This window comes from Staurois parvus, unplaced genomic scaffold (genome assembly GCF_062004578.1).
Source record: "Staurois parvus isolate SC_StPar_1 unplaced genomic scaffold, SC_StPar_1.0 ptg001185l, whole genome shotgun sequence".
Classification (NCBI taxonomy): domain Eukaryota; kingdom Metazoa; phylum Chordata; class Amphibia; order Anura; family Ranidae; genus Staurois; species Staurois parvus.
Genome location: NW_028318981.1, coordinates 303,923 through 327,361, shown reverse-complemented (window position 1 = coordinate 327,361; position 23,439 = coordinate 303,923). Strand labels below are relative to the sequence as shown.

Genomic DNA, 23,439 nt, shown 5'->3' with positions numbered 1-23,439 from the left:
GTGGCAATTGTGTGCTTAGACACATAGCGTCCCTCTATCACCTCGCCGTTCATACTGTCACAATATATATATATATATATATACAGTATATATATACAGTGGGGATCGAAAGTTTGGGCACCCCAGCTAAAAATTTGTATTAATGTGCATAAAGAAGCCAAGGAAAGATGGAAAAATCTCCAAAAGGCATCAAATTACAGATTAGACATTCTTATAATATGTCAACAAAAGTTAGATTTTATTTCCATCATTTACACTTTCAAAATAACAGAAAACAAAAAAATGGCGTCTGCAAAAGTTTGGGCACCCTGCAGAATTTATAGAATGCACTGCCCCCTTTGCAAAGCTGAGACCTGCCAGTGTCATGGACTGTTCTCAATCATCGTCTGGGAAGACCAGGTTATGTCAATCTCAAAGGTTTTAAATGCCCAGACTCATCTGACCTTGCCCCAACAATCAGCACCATGGGTTCTTCTAAGCAGTTGTCTAGAAAACTGAAACTGAAAATAGTTGACGCTCACAAAGCTGGAGAAGGCTATAAGAAGATAGCAAAGCGTTTTCAGATGTCAATATCCTCTGTTTGGAATGTAATTAAGAAATGGCAGTCATCAGGAACAGTGGAAGTTAAAGCAAGATCTGGAAGACCAAGAAAAATATCAGACAGAACAGCTCGCAGGATTGTGAGAAAAACAATTCAAAACCCACGTTTGACTGCAAGATCCCTCCAAAAAGATCTGGCAGACACTGGAGTTGTGGTACACTATTCCACTATAAAGAGATACTTGTACAAATATAGTCTTCATGGAAGAGTCATCAGAAGAAAACCTCTTCTATGTCCTCACCACAAAAAGCATCGTTTGAACTTTGCAAATGAACATATAGACAAGCCTGATGCATTTTGGAAACAAGTTCTGTGGACCGATGAGGTTAAAATTGAACTTTTTGGCCGGAATGAGCAAAGGTACGTTTGGAGAAGAAGGGGCACAGAATTTAATGAAAAGAACCTCTGTCCAACTGTTAAGCATGGGGTTGGATCAATCATGCTTTGGGGTTGTGTTGCAGCCAGTGGCACAGGGAACATCTCACGAGTAGAAGGAAAAATGGATTCAATAAAATTTCAGCAAACTTTGGATGGTAACTTGATGCCATCTGTGAAAAAGCTGAAGTTAAAGAAAGGATGGCTTCTACAAATGGATAATGATCCTAAACACACCTCGAAATCCACGGGGGATTACATCAAGAGGCGTAAACTGAAGGTTTTGCCATAGCCTTCACAATCTCCTGACCTCAACATAATTGAAAATCTATGGATAGACCTTAAAAGAGCAGTGCGTGACAGACAGCCCAGAAATCTCCAAGAACTGGAAGACTTTTGTAAGGAAGAATGGGCAAAGATACCTCAAACAAGAATTGAAAGACTCTTGGCTGGCTACAAAAAGCGTTTACAAGCTGTGATACTTGCCAAAGGGGGCAGTACAAGATATTAACTCTGCAGGGTGCCCAAACTTTTGCAGACGCCATTTTTTTGTTTTCTGTTATTTTGAAAGTGTAAATGATGGAAATAAAATCTAACTTTTGTTGACATATTATAAGAATGTCTAATCTGTAATTTGATGCCTTTTGGAGATTTTTCCATGTTTCCTTGGCTTCTTTATGCACATTAATACAAATTTTTAGCTGGGGTGCCCAAACTTTCGATCCCCACTGTATATATAAATTAATATATATATATTTTTATATATATATATATATATATATATATATATACACATACATTTATATTACATATATATACATTAATATTTTATATACATATACTGTATATATATATATATATATATATAAAAAATATAATATATATATATAAACATTTATATATATATATATATATATATATATATATATATATATAATATATTTTTTTTTGGGAAGGTGTTAAGCAATTTTATTGCCAAAAATTTAGATTTTTACATGGATGTGAAAAAAAAAAGATTTTTCTGGAGCCGAACTGGATATGTGCATGTTTTACACATCCTGTACCAACACTCAAAAACCCAATACAATAAACTAATAAACTATGCTATAAAATCTGAGAGTAGGAGATGAATTTGTGGTGACCACAGATGCTACATGTAAAAACATTTTTAAAAATCAAATAAAAAACACTCTTCTGTGTATCATTCACAGGTAAAAATAACAAATCCAATAATATTGTGCAGCGCTGCTGGATGTGTATCTTCAATCAATATATAAATTAGACAGCAAAATCCGTCATGTGTCATCTAAGTGCAGGGGTCTCCAAACGTTCTAAATCAAGGTTCACTTTACTGTCCTCTGGGCTTTAGGGAGGCCAGACTGTGGCCAGTGGGAGTAGAAACATCCCTGGTGTCAGTGTCAGTAAATGTCCTATCATTGATTTTAGAGGGAGGAATAGCACCTCATCATTGGTGTCAGTTGGAGGAATAGAGTCCCATTGATGGTGTCAGTTGGAGTAATAGAGCCCCGTTGATCATGTCAATGGGAGGAATGGTTTGCCATCATTGGTATAAGTGGGAGGAATGGTGCCTCATCAATGGTATCAGTGGGAGAAATGGCACCTAATCATTGGTGTCAGTTGGAGGAAAAGGGCCCCACTGATGGTGTCAGTGGGAGAAATGGTGCCCCATCATTTGTGTCAGTGGGAGGAATAGTGCCCCATCATTGGTATCAGTTAGAGAAATAGTGCCCCATCGATGGTGACAGTGGGAGGAATAGTGTCCCCATCATTGGTATCAGTGGGAGGAATAGTGTTCCATCATTGGTATCAGTGGGAGGAATAGTGCCCCATCATTGGTATCAGTGGGAGGAATAGTGCCCCATCATTGGTATCAGTGGGAGGAATAGTGCCCCATCATTGGTATCAGTGGGAGGAATAGTGCCCCATCATTGTTGTCATTAGGAGGAATAGTGCCCCATCATTGGTATCAGTGGGAGGAATAGTGCCCCATCATTGATATCAGTGGGAGGAATAGTGCCCCATCATTGGTATCAGTGGGAGGAATAGTGCCCCATAATTGGTATCAGTGGGAGGAATAGTGCCCCATCATTGGTATCAGTGGGAGGAATAGGGCCCCATCATTGGTATCAGTGGAAGGAATGGCACCTCATCATTGGGTGTCAGTTGGAGGAAAAGAACCCCACTGATGGTGTCAGTGGGAGGAAATGATGTCCCATCATGTTATTGTTATTTTATTTTATATTGTTATTTCCTGTCTGCGGGAGCAGACATGTGTTAGGAGCTCCTGTGCTCCTAGCCCCAATCCGCTGCCATCCGGCCCGCAGCGGACCCCAGCGGGGCCCCTAAGACACTCCCGGCCCAGCCCGACCACCAGGGTAAGCTTCTGGACCTTTTCCCGGAGCTCCGGGAATCACGGCCTACCTGCGCACCTGAAGCCGGGGCCTCAATTTTTGCCGCGACCGGACCGCATCGCCGGACATCCGCCCGGACCGTCTCCGCTCTGATCACCAGGTACCACCGACCTGCCTGCCTGCCCAGGGCCCTCCCCATCAGCCCTGGGTCCTCATTGACTACCCTAGACCACCAGGAACAGCAAGCAAGGACCACCAAGCTGACAGCAGCCCAGGACCACCCCAGGATACCTGCACGGCAGCACCACCAGAACGGGTAAGCTGCCACCACCGATCCCCACAGACCTGCCAGCCTTCGCAGGGCCCTCCCCACTAGCCCTGTGTCCATCCCTGACCACCAGGAATCAGCTCAGGCCCACTGATCGCTGCTCCGCTGCCCAACCCATATATCGGTTCTGGGCCCACCCCTGTACACCCTGCACCCAGCTACCGGGCACCCAGCTACCGCCCCTGGACACCCACCACCCAGCTACCGGGCACCCAGCTACCACCCAGCTACCGGGCACCCAGCTACCACCCCTGGACACCCAGCTACCGGGCACCCAGCTACCACCCCTGGACACCCAGCACCCAGCTACCGGGCACCCAGCTACCACCCCTGGACACCCAGCACCCAGCTACCGGGCACCCAGCTACCACCTCTGGACACCCAACACCCGGACCACCCAGCGAATCAAGACGCCGCCCAGCGAATCTCCCGGACCACCCAGCGAATCTCCAGCCACCAACATCACCAGACGCTGTGCCTACCAACACCCCCAGACATCGCACCCTACGACCCCTCCACTCGCCGATCCACCGGACCCACTGAAGACCCCTCTGACGCCAGCATACTGCACTCACAGATTGCAGCTACTGAAGGACTCTAGTGGACTCCTCCACGGTGATACAGACTCTCCACATCACCTCGCCCTGACCCATATCCCTTCACCTCCCCCGACCCGAACAGCACTGCACTCACCCCAGCATGCCACCTGCACTTCTCCTCCTCGTCTTCCTCTCCTCCATCCCAAAAATCGCCTCCCTCTACCCGCCCACCCCCCCAAAACAGCTCTACATTGCCCCTTCACTTCTGCCCTCTCCCCACTACGGCACTCACCACCTCCTCCTGGTACTCCACTCCCCGGTCGACCCACGTGCCACCACTACCAGACCCACACGCTCCTACACCTCCCATTCCCATGCCACCCTCCTCACCCTTCTCCTTCTCCTATCCGCCGGGGACATCTCCCCGAACCCTGGCCCCTCACCACCTCTCCCCCCCTCCAGGGACCCCCCTGCCCCCGCCAGCCGCCGCAATCCCCTCAACCTCATACCTGTGCACCTCCTCCCCGCATCCATCCCCCCTCTCTCGGTTGCACTTCTGAACGCCCGTTCGGTTTGCAACAAACTAACTGCCATCCATGACCTCTTTATCTCCCGCTCCCTCAACCTCCTAGCCATCACCGAAACCTGGGTACAGGCCACTGACACTACCTCCCCTGCGGCACTCTCCCATGGAGGTCTCATCTGGTCCCATTCACCTAGATTGGGCGGTCACAAAGGTGGTGGTGTCGGCCTGCTCCTATCACCGCTGAGCACCTTCCAGGTCCTCCCTAACCCCCCCTCCCTAACCTTCTCCTCCTTCGAGGCTCACTGCATCCGGCTCTTCTCACCCACCCCCCTAAGGATCGCAGTGATCTACAGGCCCCCCGGATCCATAGCCCGCTTCCTGGATGACTTCGCCGCCTGGCTTCCCTTCTTCCTCTCTTCTGAGCTACCGACCATCATCCTCGGGGACTTCAACATCCCCATCAATGACAACACCCCAGCTACTTCCCAACTCCTCCACCTAACCTCCTCCTTCACACTCACACAATACACTCAATCCTCAACCCACATCAATGGGAACACCCTGGACCTCGTCTTCTCCCACCTCTGTACCCTTAACCACTTCACTAACACCCCCTTCCCTCTCTCCGACCACCACCTCCTCACGTTCTCCACCTCCCCTTCCCCTAACTTCCCCCCCCCCAGTGCGCCAAACCATCACCAGCCGCAACCTCCGCAACCTGCACCCGGCCCCCCTCCACTCGGCTGCCGACCGCTTACACGACAGCATCCTTCCACTGTCATGTCCTGACCTAGCCACTAACACGTGCAATGACTCACTATCAGCTACCCTAGACTCTCTGGCACCCCTAACCACACGCAACATCAAACCCAGACCGCTCCAACCATGGCAGAACGACCACACTAAATGCCTCAAACGTCGCAGCCGTGCGCTGGAGAGACTATGGCGCAAAACCAGGTCCCCTCATGCATTCTCCCTCTACAAATCTGCCTTCCTGACCTACACCTCCTCCCTCCACGCCGCCAAGCAGGCCTACTTTGTTAACCTGATTAACACCCTCTCCACCTGCCCTCGCCGACTCTTCTCCACCTTCAACTCCCTGCTCTCTCCCCCCCCTCCTCCACTTAGTACCTCACTCACCGCCCACAAAATTGCCACTCATCTCCACAAAAAGATTGACGCAATCCGCAAGGACATAGTCAACTTGCAATCTACCTCCCCATCTAGCCCCCCCCCTTCCATCACCCCCTCATCTCTCCCCTCCTCTGACCTCGCAACGGCACTGCCCCCCACCACACCCAAGGCCCTGCCTACCGTAACCCCCCCATCACTGCACTCCTTCAGCCCTACTACCACTGAGGAAGTCAGCAGAGTCTTCTCAGAAGCCCGCCTCACTACCTGTCCCCTGGACCCTATCCCCTCTCAACTCCTCCGGTCACCCCCCTCTTCCCTCATCCGCTCCCTCACCCACATCTTTAATCTCTCCCTCTCTACTGGCGTCTTCCCCTCCCCCCTAAAACATGCGCACATCACCCCCATACTCAAAAAGCCCTCCCTGGACCCCACTGACCTCAACAACCTCAGACCAATTTCCCTGCTGCCACTCACTTCCAAGCTCCTTGAGCGCTTGGTCTTCGATCGCCTAAGCGCCCACCTGACTGACAGCAACCTCCTTGACCCACTACAGTCCGGCTTCCGTCCCCTACACTCCACCGAAACTGCCCTCCTCAAAATCACCAACGATCTACTAACCGCCAAAGGCGACTACTCTGTCCTTGTAATGGACCGCCCGGCGGTACTACTAGCACTCCACTGAATAGGCGTCCCCAGCGCACGGAGTCTAAGTCCCAGGGTGCTTGTTCACCAGGGCCCCTGATGGTGGGGATGGACTTGGAGCTCCCTGAGACCAGGTCGTGACTACCGGGTGCGTCCGTCAGTGGTAGTAGTATGCGCAAGGGGCTCCCACGGGGAAGAGTCTGATGTGAGGAGGTCAGAAGACCCCACTGCACGGAATGGATGGATGGATGAGCAGGGTCAGACGGGCCGGGTCGGTAACAGAGAGGGCGGCAAGGTACAAGGCAGCGGGCATAGAATGGTCGGGTCACACGCCAGGTCAGCAACAGCAGGTCAAATCCAATAGGGGGCATTCAGGAGAGAGGTCAGGCAAAGCAAGGGTCAGAACAGGCGAAAACAGCAAGGTCAGGTTCAATCCGGGTCAATAACTTACAGGGTACAGGTTCACAGGATTCAGAATGCAGGAAAGACCAGAAGGCACTGAATGACAGCTCAGGGTCGTTTAAATATCCCGCCCTGCGCTGCCATTGGTGCCCAGCGGGCGGCCGCGGCTTCTACTGCGCATGCGCGAACTCGAACGCCGCGGCCGGCCCGGAACCAGTGCTCGAGTCCCTGCGCCGGGCGGCCTACTGCGCCTGCGCCGGGACCAACGCGGCGGGGATCGAGGGGATCCCTGACATTGCCCCCCCCCTACGGGCAACCTCCGGATGCCCATCCGATCTCTCCACCACGGGTGATCGCGAAAGAACCTCCGGACAAGTCTGGGTGCATGGACATTATGGGCTGGTTCCCAAGAATTGTCCTCAGGACCATAGCCCTTCCATTTGATAAGGAATTGGGTCTGGCCTCCCCTCCTTCGACACTTCAGGATTGTTTCAACCTCAAATTCTTCTTCTCCTTCGACCGTTACCGCTTCCGGGGGTCTAGATTCCCGGTCAGGGAAGGCATCTGGGACCACAGGCTTCAGAAGGGACACATGAAAGACCGGGTGGATCTTGAGCGTGTCAGGGAGGGCGAGTTCATAGGCTACTTCGTTAACCATCCGTTTAATGCAGAAGGGGCCTATAAATTTGGGTCCCAATTTCTTTGATGGGCAAAGCATCTTTAGATTGGACGTCGCCAGCCAAACCTTCTCCCCAGGCCGCAATACCAGATCTCCTCTCCGTTTCCTGTTGAATGCTTTCCTGTAGTCTTCCTGGGCCCGACTGATGGCCACTTGAAGCTTCTCATTGTTCGCAGCGAAGAACGTTACCACATCTTGTGTTGCTGGTACTGGGCATTCCGACACCAAATCCGGGAGGAAGACTGGGTGAAAGCCATAGTTGGCGAAGAACGGGGACTGCCCTGTTGCTGAGTGGCGGGCGTTGTTATACGCAAATTCCGCTAAAGGAAGAAGTGGCAGCCAGTCATCTTGAGTAAATGAGGTATAGCATCTCAAATATTGCTCTAAGGTCTGATTGGTCCTTTCGGTTTGACCGTTAGTTTGAGGGTGGAACGCAGCAGAGAGAGATAATTTGATGTCCAGGGCTTTGCACAGTGCTCTCCAGAATCTGGACGTGAACTGGACCCCTCGGTCCGAGACAATGTCTTCGGGGACCCCATGCAACCTGACTACCTCACGAATGAAGACTCGCGCGGTCTCGGCCGCCGAGGGGGTCTTCTTCAACGGGATGAAGTGGGCCATCTTGGACAAGCGGTCCACGACTACCAGGATTGCCGTGTGGTCTCGGGATGGCGGAAGCTCGACTATAAAGTCTAGTGAGATCTTTTGCCAAGGCCGTTCAGGAATAGGTAAGGGTCGCAGCAGACCCCAAACCTTGTTTCTTGAGGGCTTGTTCTTCTGGCAGGTGACACAGGACCTGACATAGCCCTTACAATCTTTAGCCATGTCTGGCCACCAGAATGAGCGTCGGAGAAGTTCCAGGGTCTTTTCTGGGCCAAAGTGCCCCGCCATTGGGTGGTCGTGGCAATGCCCCAAGACCAGGGTTCGAGCTTCTTCCGGCACCACAATTCGATCTTCCCTCCATAGGAGTCCCCCCTTGTTCTGGAGTGGCCCTCCGCCTGGGGTAGAGAAGTTTGTGGATGCCTCCATTAGCCTGGAACGAAGGTCCGACTGAAGGACCAAGAAGTTACCCGAGGATAGGATGGTGTCAGGTACTGGGGTCTCCTTGGCGTCTTCGTACATCCGTGATAACGCATCCGGCTTAGTGTTCTTTGATCCCGGCCGGTACGTAATATGGAAGTTGAATCTTGAAAAGAATAGTGCCCATCTCGCCTGCCGCGGGCGTAGACGCTTGGCAGTTCTCAGATACTCTAAGTTCTTATGGTCAGTAAATATTAAGATGGGGTGCACCGCACCTTCCAGCAGGTACCTCCATTCCTCTAACGCCGTTTTGATCGCTAGTAGCTCACGGTCACCGATATCATAGTTCCTCTCCGCTGGGGTCAGTTTCCGTGAGAAGAACGCTACCGGGTGGAGCAGTTCCTTGGTGCCTTTTCGTTGGGAGAGGATGGAGCCTACCGCATTCTCCGATGCATCTACCTCCAAGATGTAGGGCAGAGCGGCGTCTGGGTGACCCAAAATGGGTGCCGAAGTGAACAGCTTCTTTAAGACATCGAAAGCTTCCTGCGCTTCTGGTGTCCATCTGAATCGGGTCCCCAGCTTGGTTAGCTGAGTAATGGGGGAGACCAGACCCGAGAAGTTCTTGATGAACTTCCGGTAAAAATTTGCAAAGCCGATGAATCGCTGGACGCCTTTCCTGTCTGTGGGTTCAGGCCAATCCAGTATTGCAGCGACCTTCTGGGGATCCATCGCGACCCCCGCGGTGGAGATAATCAGGCCCAAGAAGGCAATGCTGGATTGTTCAAAACAACATTTTTCTGCCTTGGCGTACAACCCATGCTGCCGCAGCCGCCCCAATACTTTTGCTACATGTATTCTGTGTTCCCCCAGAGACGGGGAAAAAATCAGAATGTCGTCTAAATAAACGATCACAAAGACATCCAGAAAATCTCTAAAAATATCATTTACAAAATGTTGAAACGTGGCCGGAGCATTACACAACCCGAACGGCATGACCAGATATTCAAAATGACCGAAGCGGGTGCGGAAGGCCGTCTTCCACTCGTCCCCCTCCCTTATGCGAATCAAGTTGTACGCCCCCCTCAGATCCAGCTTGGTAAAAACTACTGCTGACTTTAAACTTTGGAACAGTTCAGGTACTAACGGTAGTGGGTAACGTTTTTTTATCGTGACCCTGTTCAATTCCCTGTAATCGATACATGGCCTTAAGGTTTTGTCCTTCTTTTCAACAAAGAAGATTCCCGCCCCCGCCGGTGAAGTGGAGTGGCGGATGAACCCCTTCTGGAGGCTGTCCTCGATATATTCCTTTAGGGCCCCCAATTCGGGCTCTGAAAGGGGGAAGATTCGCCCAAAAGGAATTTCTGAGCCGGGTAACAGGTCAATGGGGCAGTCATAAGGGCGGTGGGGGGGTAGAGTATCAGCTCCCCGTTTGCTGAACACATCTAGAAACCCATGGTAGGCCGCAGGGATTACTTGTTTTAATTCAGCTTCCACCTCAGAGCACAGGAGGATTTGGGGGGTCCCCGGGCCCGAAGTGCGGCAGTATATCCGACAGTATGGGGAAGGGAACGTGATTACTCCGGTTTCCCAGTCAATCTGGGGGTTATGGGCCCGTAACCATGGGAGCCCCAGAATGACTGGGAAGAGGGGTGAAGCTATAGCATCCAGGCGGAGGAGTTCCTGGTGCTGGCCGGCAATGACAGTGGTGATGGAGGGGGTTTCCTGGTTCACTACCCCCGATTTTATTCGGGAACCGTCGGCCAAATAAATATTGAACCCCTTTTGTTTCAATTGAAGGGGAATACCCTGCTGGTGAGCAAAATTAATATCCACGAAGCAGCTGCATGCCCCAGAGTCAATTATGGCCGATACTTCCACGGTCCTTTCTGGAAGCTGAAAGGAAAGGGGCACCACTAAGTATTGGGATGGACCAACATTGCCAAGGGATAAGGAAGAAGAGGTGCACTTACTCAGTTTCTGCGGGCAGGAACGCGCCATATGACCAGCTTCTCCACAATAGAGGCACAGGTTCTGGGATCGTCTGCGCAGATGTTCCTCTGGGGATAGTTTAGGCCGTGCCAGGCCGAGCTGCATGGGTTCGGGGTTGTCTCCAGGTGGCCGGTTTTGGATGACTGGCCTAGGTGTTTGACTGGGACCCTGAAATGATCCCCAGGGATTTCCATGACCCTGGCCGGACCTTTCAAACCTGCGTTCCCGCAGTCTACGGTCAATTTTAATGGTCAGTGCTATTAGGTCCTCTAAAGTCTCAGGTACCTCCACCCGGGCGAGCTCGTCTTTCAGGCCGTCTGATAGGCCAACACGGAACTGATGCAGGAGTGCGAACTCGTTCCAGCGAGTATCCCCCATCCACCGCCTAAATTCAGATGCGTACTCCTCCGCCGCTCGGCGGCCTTGCCGGAGTGTGTACAGAGTAGCTTCAGCAGAAGCTGCCCGCTGCGGGTCATCATAAAGGATGGCCATAGCATCAAAAAAACTGTCAACCGAACCAAGGTGAGGGTCATTTTTTTCCCCGTAATCGATGGGCCCAGTCTTGGGGTTCACCCTGCAGGAGGGATATGACGAACCCCACCTTCACGGATTCAGTCACGAAGGTTCGGGGTTGTAGCTCAAAATAGAGGAGGCAGGACTCGCGGAATGCTCTGAACCGTGTGCGGTCCCCGTGGAAACGTTCTGGTAAGGGTACTCGGGGGTCGGCCGCCGGGAGTGGTGCGAGTGCCCCAGACACCAGCACAGGGGCTGCTGGAGGTGTGGGGACCGCGGCCTGTGGGGCAGGAACGGATATAGTGCAGGCCTGGAATTGAGTTTCAATCTGCTGACATCTATCCTGCAGGGCCGATACGGCCTGTGTCAAATTGGATAGGTGCCTGCAGATCTCCTCCAGCGGCGAGGGACCTCCTCTAGACTCAGTCATGGCCTTCTGGTACTGTAATGGACCGCCCGGCGGTACTACTAGCACTCCACTGAATAGGCGTCCCCAGCGCACGGAGTCTAAGTCCCAGGGTGCTTGTTCACCAGGGCCCCTGATGGTGGGGATGGACTTGGAGCTCCCTGAGACCAGGTCGTGACTACCGGGTGCGTCCGTCAGTGGTAGTAGTATGCGCAAGGGGCTCCCACGGGGAAGAGTCTGATGTGAGGAGGTCAGAAGACCCCACTGCACGGAATGGATGGATGGATGAGCAGGGTCAGACGGGCCGGGTCGGTAACAGAGAGGGCGGCAAGGTACAAGGCAGCGGGCATAGAATGGTCGGGTCACACGCCAGGTCAGCAACAGCAGGTCAAATCCAATAGGGGGCATTCAGGAGAGAGGTCAGGCAAAGCAAGGGTCAGAACAGGCGAAAACAGCAAGGTCAGGTTCAATCCGGGTCAATAACTTACAGGGTACAGGTTCACAGGATTCAGAATGCAGGAAAGACCAGAAGGCACTGAATGACAGCTCAGGGTCGTTTAAATATCCCGCCCTGCGCTGCCATTGGTGCCCAGCGGGCGGCCGCGGCTTCTACTGCGCATGCGCGAACTCGAACGCCGCGGCCGGCCCGGAACCAGTGCTCGAGTCCCTGCGCCGGGCGGCCTACTGCGCCTGCGCCGGGACCAACGCGGCGGGGATCGAGGGGATCCCTGACAGTCCTCCTCCTCCTAGACCTCTCCGCGGCCTTTGACACAGTCGACCACCCCCTCCTCCTTAATAAACTACTCTCCCTTGGCATCCGAGACACCGCTCTCTCCTGGTTCTCGTCCTATCTATCCCAACGCTCCTTCAGCGTTTCCTACAACGGTGCCACCTCCTCCTCACTCCCCCTCTCTGTTGGGGTCCCCCAGGGCTCTGTCCTTGGACCCCTTCTCTTCTCCATCTACACCTCCTCCCTTGGCAAACTCATACACTCCCACGGCTTCAATTACCACCTCTATGCCGATGATACTCAAATCTACCTATCCACCCCTCACCTCACCCCCACATTCTCCGCCCGCATCACTCACCTCCTAAACGACATCTCTGACTGGATGTCGCTCCATTTCCTCAAACTCAACCTCTCCAAAACCGAGCTTCTCATCTTCCCCCCAGCCCGCGCCACCCCCCCCATCCTTTCCATCACTACCAACAACACCACCATCAATCCCGCCCAGCAAGCCAAAGTCCTTGGCGTCATTCTGGACTCAAACCTTTCCTTTCAACCTCATATCAAATCTCTCACAAACACATGCAGACTCCACCTCCGCAATATCGCCAAGATACGCTCCTTCCTTACCCCAGACACCACTAAACTACTAGTACACTCCCTGATTATCTCACGCCTGGACTACTGCAACTCCCTCCTCACCGGCCTACCCCAGTGCAGGCTCTCCCCGCTTCAGACCATCCTGAACTCAGCGGCCAGACTCATCCACCTCACCAGCCGCTCCACCTCTGCCACCCCCCTCTGCCTCTCCCTCCACTGGCTCCCGATTGCCCAACGCATTAAATTTAAATTGCTCACCCTGACCTATAAGGCCATTCACAACACTGCCCCTAACTACCTCACCGACCTGATTCCCAGGTACCACCCTACCCGTACCCTTCGCTCTTCACAGGACCTCCTTCTATCTTGCTCCCTGGTCTCCTCCTCCCACGCACGACTGCAAGACTTCTCCAGGTCCTCCCCCATCCTCTGGAACTCACTACCCCAATCCATCAGACTGTCACCTTCCCTCCTCACCTTCAGGCGCTCCCTGAAAACCCACCTCTTCAGGGAAGCCTACCCCACCCTCACCTAACAGCCGCTGCCCTTCCCTCCTCCTACCACTCCATCCCCCACAGCCGTTTCCTCCTGTGCCTCTACCCCCTCCCTCCTAGATTGTACGCTCGAAAGAGTAGGGCCCTCTTACCCCTTGTGTACTGTTTGATGTTACTGTTCTGTTTCATGTATTGTCCCCCCTCTATTGTACAGCGCTGAGCAAACCCTTTGGCGCTATATAAACTCGATAAATAAATAAATAAATAAATCATTGGTGTCAGTGGGAGGAATGGCATCTCATCATTGATGTCAGTTGGAGGAATAGAGCCCCATTGATGGTATCAGTGGGAGGAATGGCACCTCATCATTGGGTGTCAGTGGGAGGAAAAGAACCCCACTGATGGTGTCAGTGGGAGGAAATGATGCCCCATCATTGGTGTCAGTGGGAGGAATGGAGCCCCATCATTGGTGTCAGTGGGAGGAATGGTGCCCCATCATTTGGTGTCAGTTGAAGAAATAGTACCCCATTGAGGGTGACAGTGGAAAGAATAGTGCCTCATCTTTGGTGTCAGTTGGAGGAATAGAGCCCCATTGATTGAATAAGTGGGAGAAAGGGTGCCTCATCATTTATTTCAGTTGGAGGAATAGAACCCCATTGATTGTCAGTGGGAGGAATGGTTCCCCATCATTGGTGTCAGTGGGAGGAATAGCACCCCATCACTGGTGTCAGTAGGAGGAATGGTGCCCCATCATAGGTGTCAGTTGAAGAAATAATGCCATCATTGGGAAACAATAGGGAAACAATAGCATCAGTGGGAGGAATGAAGCCCCATCATTGGTGTCATTTGGAGGAATAGAGCCCCATTGATGGTGTCACTGGGAGGAAGGGTGCCCCATCATTGATGTCAGTTGTCGAAATAGTGCCCCATCATTGGTATCAGTGGGAGGAATAGTGCCCCATCATTGGTATCCGTTGGAGGAATAGTGTGTCAAGGGCCAGATAAAGGCGAGCAAAGGGCCGCATCCAGCCACCTGGGGCCAAAGTTTGGAGACCACCGCTTTAGCACATTAAACAAAGTGAATACAAAAAGTGCCAAACACTATATACTGTATGTGGCTTGTTCCTGGGAATTCTTCTATCTGTGCACCTTCTCCATCACTGGTGCATGTGATTTTGAGCACCTTGGAGTTGACCTCCAGAGAGGTCGAAGAATGCACCGAATAATATTGGGGAAAAAAAAATAATCACTCCACACTTCCGCCATTAATGGTGATAGGAAATATCGCCCCAATTCCCATCCATTCATATCCGGCAGATCGACTCCATTTGTCATTTACCTATCCCTGCCAAAGGATTATCATCTCCTTTTCTTGACGTCCACCACACACACAATCAACGAAGGCGGTGTGGTTGTTTGTTGCTTTCGTTTTCACTTTATGTGATGCACTGAAGACTTCGATGACACATGATCGACTTTATTCTCCAATTTCTATGTATTGATGAAGTATACACATGAAGTAGTGCTGCACAATATTATTCGATGCCACATGTACCTACTATGGTAGCTCAGTAGACACTGGCCATCTCCTGCTCTGTGGTCATATCTCTGCTCACACCTCCACCTTCCCGACAACGGAGCCCCCAATACCACAATAAAATTCCTCAAACCTCTCTAACCAATAGGAAGGCTTGCATTGTGAAGGTTTTTTATAGGACACCCTGGCTTTGGGACATTTTGGAGCTCTAGTACTTAGGGGAGGTCTTCCGCTAGTTTGCCAAGGCAGTACCGGGACAGGGTCATCCAGCACCCAAGGCAAGGATCCAGACTTGCTCCCCCAATGTTAATGCATGTCGTAGAATGGGTGTACCTTCTATGGTAGCTCAGTAGGCACTGGCCATCTCCTGCTCTGTGGTCATAGCTCTTTTCCCACCTCCACCTTCCCGACAACGGAGCCCCCACTGCCACAATAAAATGCCCCAAACCTTTCTAACCAATAGGAAGGCTTGCATTGTGAAGGTTTCCTATAGGACTCCCTGGGTTAAGGACATTTTGGAGCTCTGGTACTTAGGGGAGGTTCTTTGCTAGGTTGCCATGGGAAGTACTGGGACAGGGTCATCCAGCACCCAGGGCAAGGATCCAGACTTGCTCCCCCAATGTTAATGCATGTCGTAGAATGGCTGTGCCTTCTATGGTAGCTCAGTAGGCACTGGCCATCTCCTGCTCTGTGGTCATAGCTCTTTTCCCACCTCCACCTTCCCGACAACGGAGCCCCCACTGCCACAATAAAATGCCCCAAACCTTTCTAACCAATAGGAAGGCTTGCATTGTGAAGGTTTCCTATAGGACTCCCTGGGTTAAGGACATTTTGGAGCTCTGGTACTTAGGGGAGGTTCTTTGCTAGGTTGCCATGGGAAGTACTGGGACAGGGTCATCCAGCACCCACGGCAAGGATCCAGACTTGCTCCCCCAATGTTAATGCATGTCGTAGAATGGCTGTGCCTTCTATGGTAGCTCAGTAGGCACTGGCCATCTCCTGCTCTATGGTCATAGCTCTTCTCCCTCCTCCACCTTCCCAACAACGGAGCCCCCACTAACACAATACAATTCCCTAAACCTCTCTAACCAATAGTAAGGCTTGCATTGTGAAGGTTTCCTATAGGAGGCCTGAGTTTGGGACATTTTGGAGCTCTACTACTTAGGGGAGGTTCTCTGCTAGGTTGCCATGGGCAGTACTGGGACAGGGTCATCCAGCACCCAGGGCAAGGATCCAGACTTGCTCCCCCAATGTTAATGCATGTCATAGAATGACTGTGCCTTCTATGGTAGCTCAGTAGGCACTTGCCATCTCCTGCTCTGTAGTCATAGCTCTGCTCCCACCTCCACCTTCCCGACAACAGAGCCCCCACTACCACAATACAATGCCCCAAACCTCTCTAACCAATTGGAAGGCTTGCATTGTGAAGGTGTCCAATAGGAGGCCTTGAGTTTGGGACATTTTGGAGCTCTAGTACTTAGGGGAGGTTCTCTGCTAGGTTGCCATGCGCAGTACCGGGACAGGTCGTCCAGCGCCCAAGGTAAGGATCCAGAATTGCTCCCTCAATGTTAATGCATGTCGTAGAATGGCTGTACCTTCTATGGTAGCTTAGTAGGCACTGGCCATCTCCTGCTCTATGGTCATAGCTCTGCTCCCACCTCCACCTTCCCGACAATGGAGCCCCCACTACCACAATACAATGCCCCAAACCTCTCTAACCAATAGGAAGGCTTGCATTGTGAAGATTTCCTATAGGACTCCCTGGGTTTGGGACATTTTGGAGCTCTAATACTTAGGGGAGGTCTTCTTCTAGGTTGCCATGGGTCCAGAATTGCTCTCCCAATTTTAATGCATGTCTTAAAATGGGGGTACCACCTCGCATCTATTATTTTCTCCCCTGCTTCTCTGTGCCTAGGGCAGCTGTCCCTCCTGCCCCCCACTCCTTGTCCCAGGCCTTGGCCATAGGGCACACAGACAACAATCATTGATAGACGGGGAGCCATGTTTGGCACCACTGGTGCTCTTACGTATGGGGTCTTTGCATTCCTTCCAGCAGCCATTAAAGCAGCATTTCTTCTTATCCGGACATTTGTAGTCATAATGGCACTTGTAGTTCTCCTTGGGTATCTTGTACGGACAATGAGCGTGGCTGGGTGGAGGAGTTGGACACCTTCCCGTTTTATCCTCTAGACAGACAGAAAAGTTCCTCGTTACCAGATCTTCATATCACTTTCCTGAGTCATCAGTGACAGTTGTGGATAATGAGATGCAGCATTTTTTGGCCTCCCAGAACCTCAAAGACCTCAGATAGCCATTATGCTAATTATATGGGGGAGTGTGAGGCTCTCTGATAGGCCTGCGAGGGGTGACGTCATCATGCCTTTAGCCAATCAATGGCATAGGCTAGCCATCATCAGAACATTGCATTAGACTTGGGAAAAGGGGGGAACCAGGAGTGGGGTGAGCTAGAAGCAATGGGGGATGGGGGTTCCATTTCTTGATCTGTAGAAGTCGAGTGAATTTTTTTTCGGCACCGGAAGCTTTTGTGAGTTTTGGACCAAACCAGCGAAGCAGAACTCAGAAGGTCAGGGTGTTTTACGATATAGGAAACATTTAGAAACGGTACCCCCCCAAAATTCATATTTTGTTTCGAATTCCTTCTGAAATTAGCAGTGCACTTCCTGCGCAGAGGCACATATAATATCAGTGCACTTTCTGTGCCTAGGCACTTATAGTATTAGTGCACTTCCTGTGCCTAGGCATGTCTAATATCAGTGCAATTCCTGTGCCTAGGCACTTATAGTATTAGTGCACTTCCAGTGCCTAGGCACTTCTAATATCAGTGCACCTCCTGTGCCTAGGCACTCATAATATCAGTTCAATTCCTGTGCCTAGGCACTTATAACATCAGTGCACCTCCCATGCCTAGGCACTGATAATAGTTCAATTCCTGTGCCTAGGAAGTCATTATATCAGTGCAATTCCTGTGCCTAGACACTTTTAATGCCAGTGCACAAGTCAATAATGGGAAAATACACTATATTGCCAAAAGTATTTCCACGCACATGACCTTTAATGGCCCCCCAGTCTTAGTCCGTAGGGTTCAATATTGAGTTGGCCCCGCCCTTTGCATCTATAACAGCTTCAACTCTTCTGGGAAGGCCGTCCACAAGGTTTAGGAGGGTGTCTATGGGAAGGTTGGACCATTCTTCCAGAAGCACATTTGTCAGGTCAGGCACTGATGTCGGGGGAGGAGGCCTGGCTCACAGTCTCCACTCTAATTCATCCCAGAGGTGTTCTATGGGGTTGAGGTCAGGACTCTGTGCAGGCCAGTCAAGTTCCTCCACCCCAAACTGGCTCCTCCATGTCTTTATGGACCTTGCTTTGTGCACTGGTGTGCAGTCATGTTGGAACAGGAATGGGCCATCCCCAAACTCTTCCCACAAAGTTGGGAGCATGAAATTGTCCAACATGTCTTAGTATGCTGATGCCTTAAGAGTTCCCTTCACTGGAACTAGGAGGCCAAGCCCACCCCCTGAAAAACAACCCCACACCATAATCCCCCCTCCACCAAACTTTACACTTGGCACAATGCAGTCAGGCAAGTACCGTTCTCCTGGCAACCACCAAACCCAGACACATCCATCGGATTGCCAGACAGAGAAGTGTGATTGGTCACTCCAGAGAACACGTCTCCTCTGCTCTAGAGTCCAGTGGTGGCGTGCTTTACACCACGGCATCCGACGCTTTGCATTGCACTTGGTGATGTAAGGCTTGGATGCAGCTGCTCGGCCATGGAAACCCATTCCATGAAGCTCTCTACACACTGTTGTTGGGCTCGTCTGAAGGCCACACCAAGTTTGGAGGTCTTTAGCTATTGACTCTGCAGACAGTTGGTGACTTCTGCGCACTGTGCGCTTCAGCATGTGCTGACCCCGCTCTGTCATGTGACGTGGCCTACCACTTGGTGGCTGAGTTGCTATTGTTCCCAGTTGCTTCCACTTTGTTATAATCCCACTAACAGTTGAGCGTGGAATATTTAGTAGCCAGGAAATGTCACGGATGGACTTATTGCACAGGTGACAACCTATCACGGGTCCACGCTTGGAGTCACTGAGCTCCTGAGAGCGACCCATTCTTTCACCAATGTTTGTAGAAGCAGTCTGCATGCCTAGGGGCTTGATTGTATACACCTGTGTCCATGGAGGGGATTGGAATACCTGAATCACATGATTTGGAGGGCGGGGCCAATACTTTTGGCAACATATTGTATCTTCAGGTAGACGACAGGAAATAGCGTTGACTAGTCCCTTGCCTTCTGGGCATTGCCTCCACAGTAGGGCTTCTCTTTGACAAGAGATTCCTAATTGAGTAGTGTGGCCACCATTATTGCAGTGGAGTTTAGAGAGAGGAGGGGCCTTTCTGAAAGCAACATGTTGGTCAGATAGTGAAAGTGTCTGATATTGAAATGATTGGCTGGTACGGTAGAGAAAGCAGATGGCTGGTCAGATAGTGAATGCAGCGCCAAGCTGGCCAGATTGTAAAACTGTTGGCTGGTCAGAGAGTGAAAGCAGCTGGCAGGTTGAATCATGAAAGTGGTTGGTTGGTAAGAAATGGAAAACATCTGGCTGGTCAGATAGTGAAAGCGTCCGGATGTCAGATAGTAAAATTTTCTGGCTGGTCAGATAGTGAAAGTGTCTGGCTGGTCAGATAGTGAAAGATTCTGGCTGGTCAGATAGTGAAAGCGTCCGGCTGGTCAGAAAGTGAAAGTGTCCAGCTGGCCAGATAGTGGAAGCGTCTGGCTGGTCAGACAATGAAAGCTGCTGGCTGGTCAGATAGTGAAAGTGTCTGGTTGGTCAGATAGTGAAAGCATCCAGCTGGTCAGATAGTGAAAGCATCCAGCTGGTCAGATAATGAAAGCATCCAGCTGGTCAGATAGTGAAAGCATCCAGCTGGTCAGATAGTGAAAGCATCCAGCTGGTCAGATAGTGAAAGCGTCCGGCTGGTCAGATAGTGAAAGCATCTGGCTGGTCAGATAATGAAAGCGTCCGGCTGGTCAGATAGTGAAAGTGTCCAGCTGGTCAGATAGTGAAAGTGTCCGGCTGGTCAGAGAGTGAAAGAGTCTGGCTGGTCAGATAGTGAAAGCGTCCGGCTGGTCAGATAGTGAAAGCATCTGGCTGGTCAGATAATGAAAGCGTCCGGCTGGTCAGATAGTGAAAGTGTCCAGCTGGTCAGATAGTGAAAGTGTTTGGCTGGTCAGAGAGTGAAAGAGTCTGGCTGGTCAGATAGTGAAAGCGTCCAGCTGGTCAGATAGTGAAAGCGTCCGGCTGGTCAGATAGTGAAAGCGTCTGGCTGGTCAGATAATGAAAGTGTCCAGCTGGTCAGATAGTGAAAGTGTCCGGCTGGTCAGATAGTGAAAGTGTCTGGCTGGTCAGATAGTGGAAGCGTCCAGCTGGTCAGATAGTGAAAGCTTCTGGCTGGTCAGATAGTGAAAGTGTCTGGCTGGTCAGATAGTGAAAGCTTCTGGCTGGTCAGATAGTGAAAACGTCCGGCTGGTCAGATAGTGAAAGTGTCCGATGGTCAGATAGTGAAAGCTTCTGGCTGGTCAGATAGTGAAAGCATCCGGCTGGTCAGATAGTGAAAGTGTCTGGCTGGTTAGATAGTGAAAGTGTCTAGATCACCAGATGCTTGGAACCGGCTGGGTCAGCAATTTTTAACATGTCTGAACATTTAATGTCTGACATTAAAAAAATGGCAACACTTACCTTTTCATTCTCTAGGGACTCTGCCAAAAAAAAAGGGTTTTATATAAAACGCTGCGAAAACACCGTTTGAAAAAAAAATGGCAACACCCACCATTTGTTGCGCAAATAACGTTTGACAAAACAAAATGTCAACACCCACCATTTTATTCTCTAGGGCCTCTGCAAAAAAAATGGCGTTTTAAAAACCGCTGCGCAAATACCGTCTGACATAAAAAAATGTCAACACCCACAATTTTATTCTCTAGGACCTCTTCCCCCCCCAAAAAAGAGGCATTTAAATAAACGCTGCATAAATACCATTTGACAAAAAAAAAATGGCAACAGCCACCATTTTATTATCTAGGGCCCCTGCCAAAAAAAAAATGGCGTTTGAAAAACCGTTTCGCAAATATCGTCTGACATAAAAAAAATGGCAACACCCACCCCTTTATTATTTAGGGACTTTGCCAAAAAAATGGCATTTGAAGAAACGTTTCGCAAATACTGTCAGATATAAAAATGGCAACACCCACCACTTTATTCTCTAGGGCCTCTGCCGGTGCGATTTTTGGGAAGGGCGCGTGTGCTTCTTTTGGTGCCTTTTTGGCTGCATCCGCCACAATGGGAGCGCACGAAAAAATGCATGCACATGCGTTTTTGGTGCCGTTTTGTACTTAGGCTTGGTTCACGCTGGACGTGATTTAAAATCGCGTGTCTTGTTTGCGATTTCACTGTGTTTTCTGAAGATTTCCCAACGATTTCTTGCGTTTTTTCCATTTTGTTTTGCAGTGCGATTACTAGTGTAGTCTACATTTAAAATCGTAACAAACCGCAGAAAAAGTCACACAAGAATTACTTTTGAAATGGCGCTGGAACCAATGGCGTATATGTTAAGATACTCACATTCACATTCATTAGATCCGATTTCAATTCCCAAATCGCACCTGAAAACGTGGTGGGGTGAACCAAACCCTTTAAGTCCAGTCTTTTCCGCCTAGCAACATTGATGTCACTGCTGCTACTGCTAGCCATTGGCCAAAGCAAAAAAAAAACCCGCATGACGCATGAAAATGGATGAAAAATGTATGAAGCGTTAAAGTAGTTGTAAAGCCGGGTCACACTGGGGGCAACTTGCTATGCGATTTGCCATGCCATGCGACTTGCAAGCCGCACCCTTTTGCCCGCAATAAAAGCGGTCATATCGGTGCGACTCCGACTCCGATTACTAAAGTTGCGCACGCACAACTTCAGGGGCGACTTGCGCAGACATCCGTGTCTTGCAAGCTACAGATGTCTTGCAAGTCGCAACGACATCTGCTGGAAGTCGCACGATTTCAAAGCGTGACCGGGCTGTAAGTCTAGCTTCACACCGATGCGTTTTGCAGAAACGCGCTGCAGTCCATTTCACATGATTTCCTAGGGCACAGGCTTGCATCTCTGCGTTTTCACCCCGGTGCATTTTTTAGAACGCAAAACATTGCATTTTTGGTTTAATAGACTTCAGTGGAGACGCTGCGGAAGTGCACGTAGTGTATTTTTGATGCGTTTTTTCTTTTGGTGTTTTTATCTACCCAGCGACAAGCAAAAACGCATCAAAAATGCGTCAAAAAGCAAAAAAATGGCTCAAACGCAAACTTCATAGGTGTGAACCTAGCCTTACCTTCCGGTCACTTTGAAATCGTGCGACTTAGAGCGAAGTCGCACGATTTCAAAGCCGGGTAACGCGACGATTTCTGGTGCGATTTGTAAGACATCTGACACTGACACAAGTACTGCATGCGCTGCGTTTTTTAGAAAGGGATTTTTTTTAAGTGCAAAATGTTGCGTTTTTTGTTTTAATGGACATCAGTGGAGACGCTTCAGAAGTGCATGTGGTGCGTTTTTGATGTGTTTTTCATTTGGTGTTTTTATCTGCCCAGTGACAAGCTGGCAAACAAACCCATAAGAAAAGCAAAAACGCAAAACGCATCAAAAATGCATCAAAAACGCAAAAAAAGTCTCAAACGCAAACTTCAAAGTTGTAAACCTAACCTTACCCTCCGGTCACTTTGAAATCGTGCGACTTACAGCGAAGTCGCACGATTTCAAAGTCGGGTGAGGCGCTGATTTCTGGTGCGATTCGTAAGACATCTGACACCGACGCCTATTCGAATCGCACCAAAAGTAGTGCATGCGCTGCGTTTTTTAGAATTTTTTTTAAGCACAAAACATTGCGTTTTTTCGTTTAATGGATTTCAGCGGAGACACTGCAGAAGTGCATGTGTTGCGTTTTTGATGCGTTTTTCATTTGGTTTTTTAATCTGCCCAGCGACAAGCTGGCAAAAAAGCTCCTAAAAAAGCAAAAAACGCAAAATGCATAAAAAATGCATCAAAAACACATGTTTTACCTCTTCACGCCGGCTGAACGCAAATGGGCGGCCTCCCGGAGTCTGGACCTTCCCGGCACACATGCCCGGTACTCACGAAAAGGTCCCGATCTCTTTCGATTGGGACCTTTCCCGATCATGTGACCACTGTGACGGTGCATTACGGCAGTCACATGACCCTAGACCCCGCCCTGCCTCCCGGCTTCTGAAACTCTTAACCACTGCCTGTCCGGACACTTTCACCCCCTTCCTGTCCAGGGCAATTTTCAGCTTTCAGCGCTATCACACTTTGAATGACAATTGCGCGGTCATGCAACACTGTACCAGTATGAATTTTATAGCCTTTTTTTGAGACAGATAAAGCTTTATTTTGGTGGTATTTATTCACTGCTGGGATTTTATTTTTTTGCTATGTAAATGAAAAAGTCCAAAAATTTTGAGAAAA

General features: G+C 50.3%; 1 long non-coding RNA gene across 1 annotated transcript in view; it reads right to left on the bottom strand.

Annotated features, from left to right (window-relative positions):
- LOC149438510 (uncharacterized) overlaps positions 1-23,132 on the bottom strand; it is a 28,891-nt gene extending 5,759 nt beyond the window's left edge. Inside the window, exons 1-2 of the long non-coding RNA XR_016307894.1 lie at positions 23,016-23,132; positions 16,912-17,070 (exon numbers count right to left, since the gene is read on the bottom strand). This is a non-coding gene — a long non-coding RNA (uncharacterized LOC149438510). The remainder of the gene's footprint in view (positions 1-16,911; positions 17,071-23,015) is intronic.
- Between the last annotated feature and the right edge of the window lie 307 nt (positions 23,133-23,439).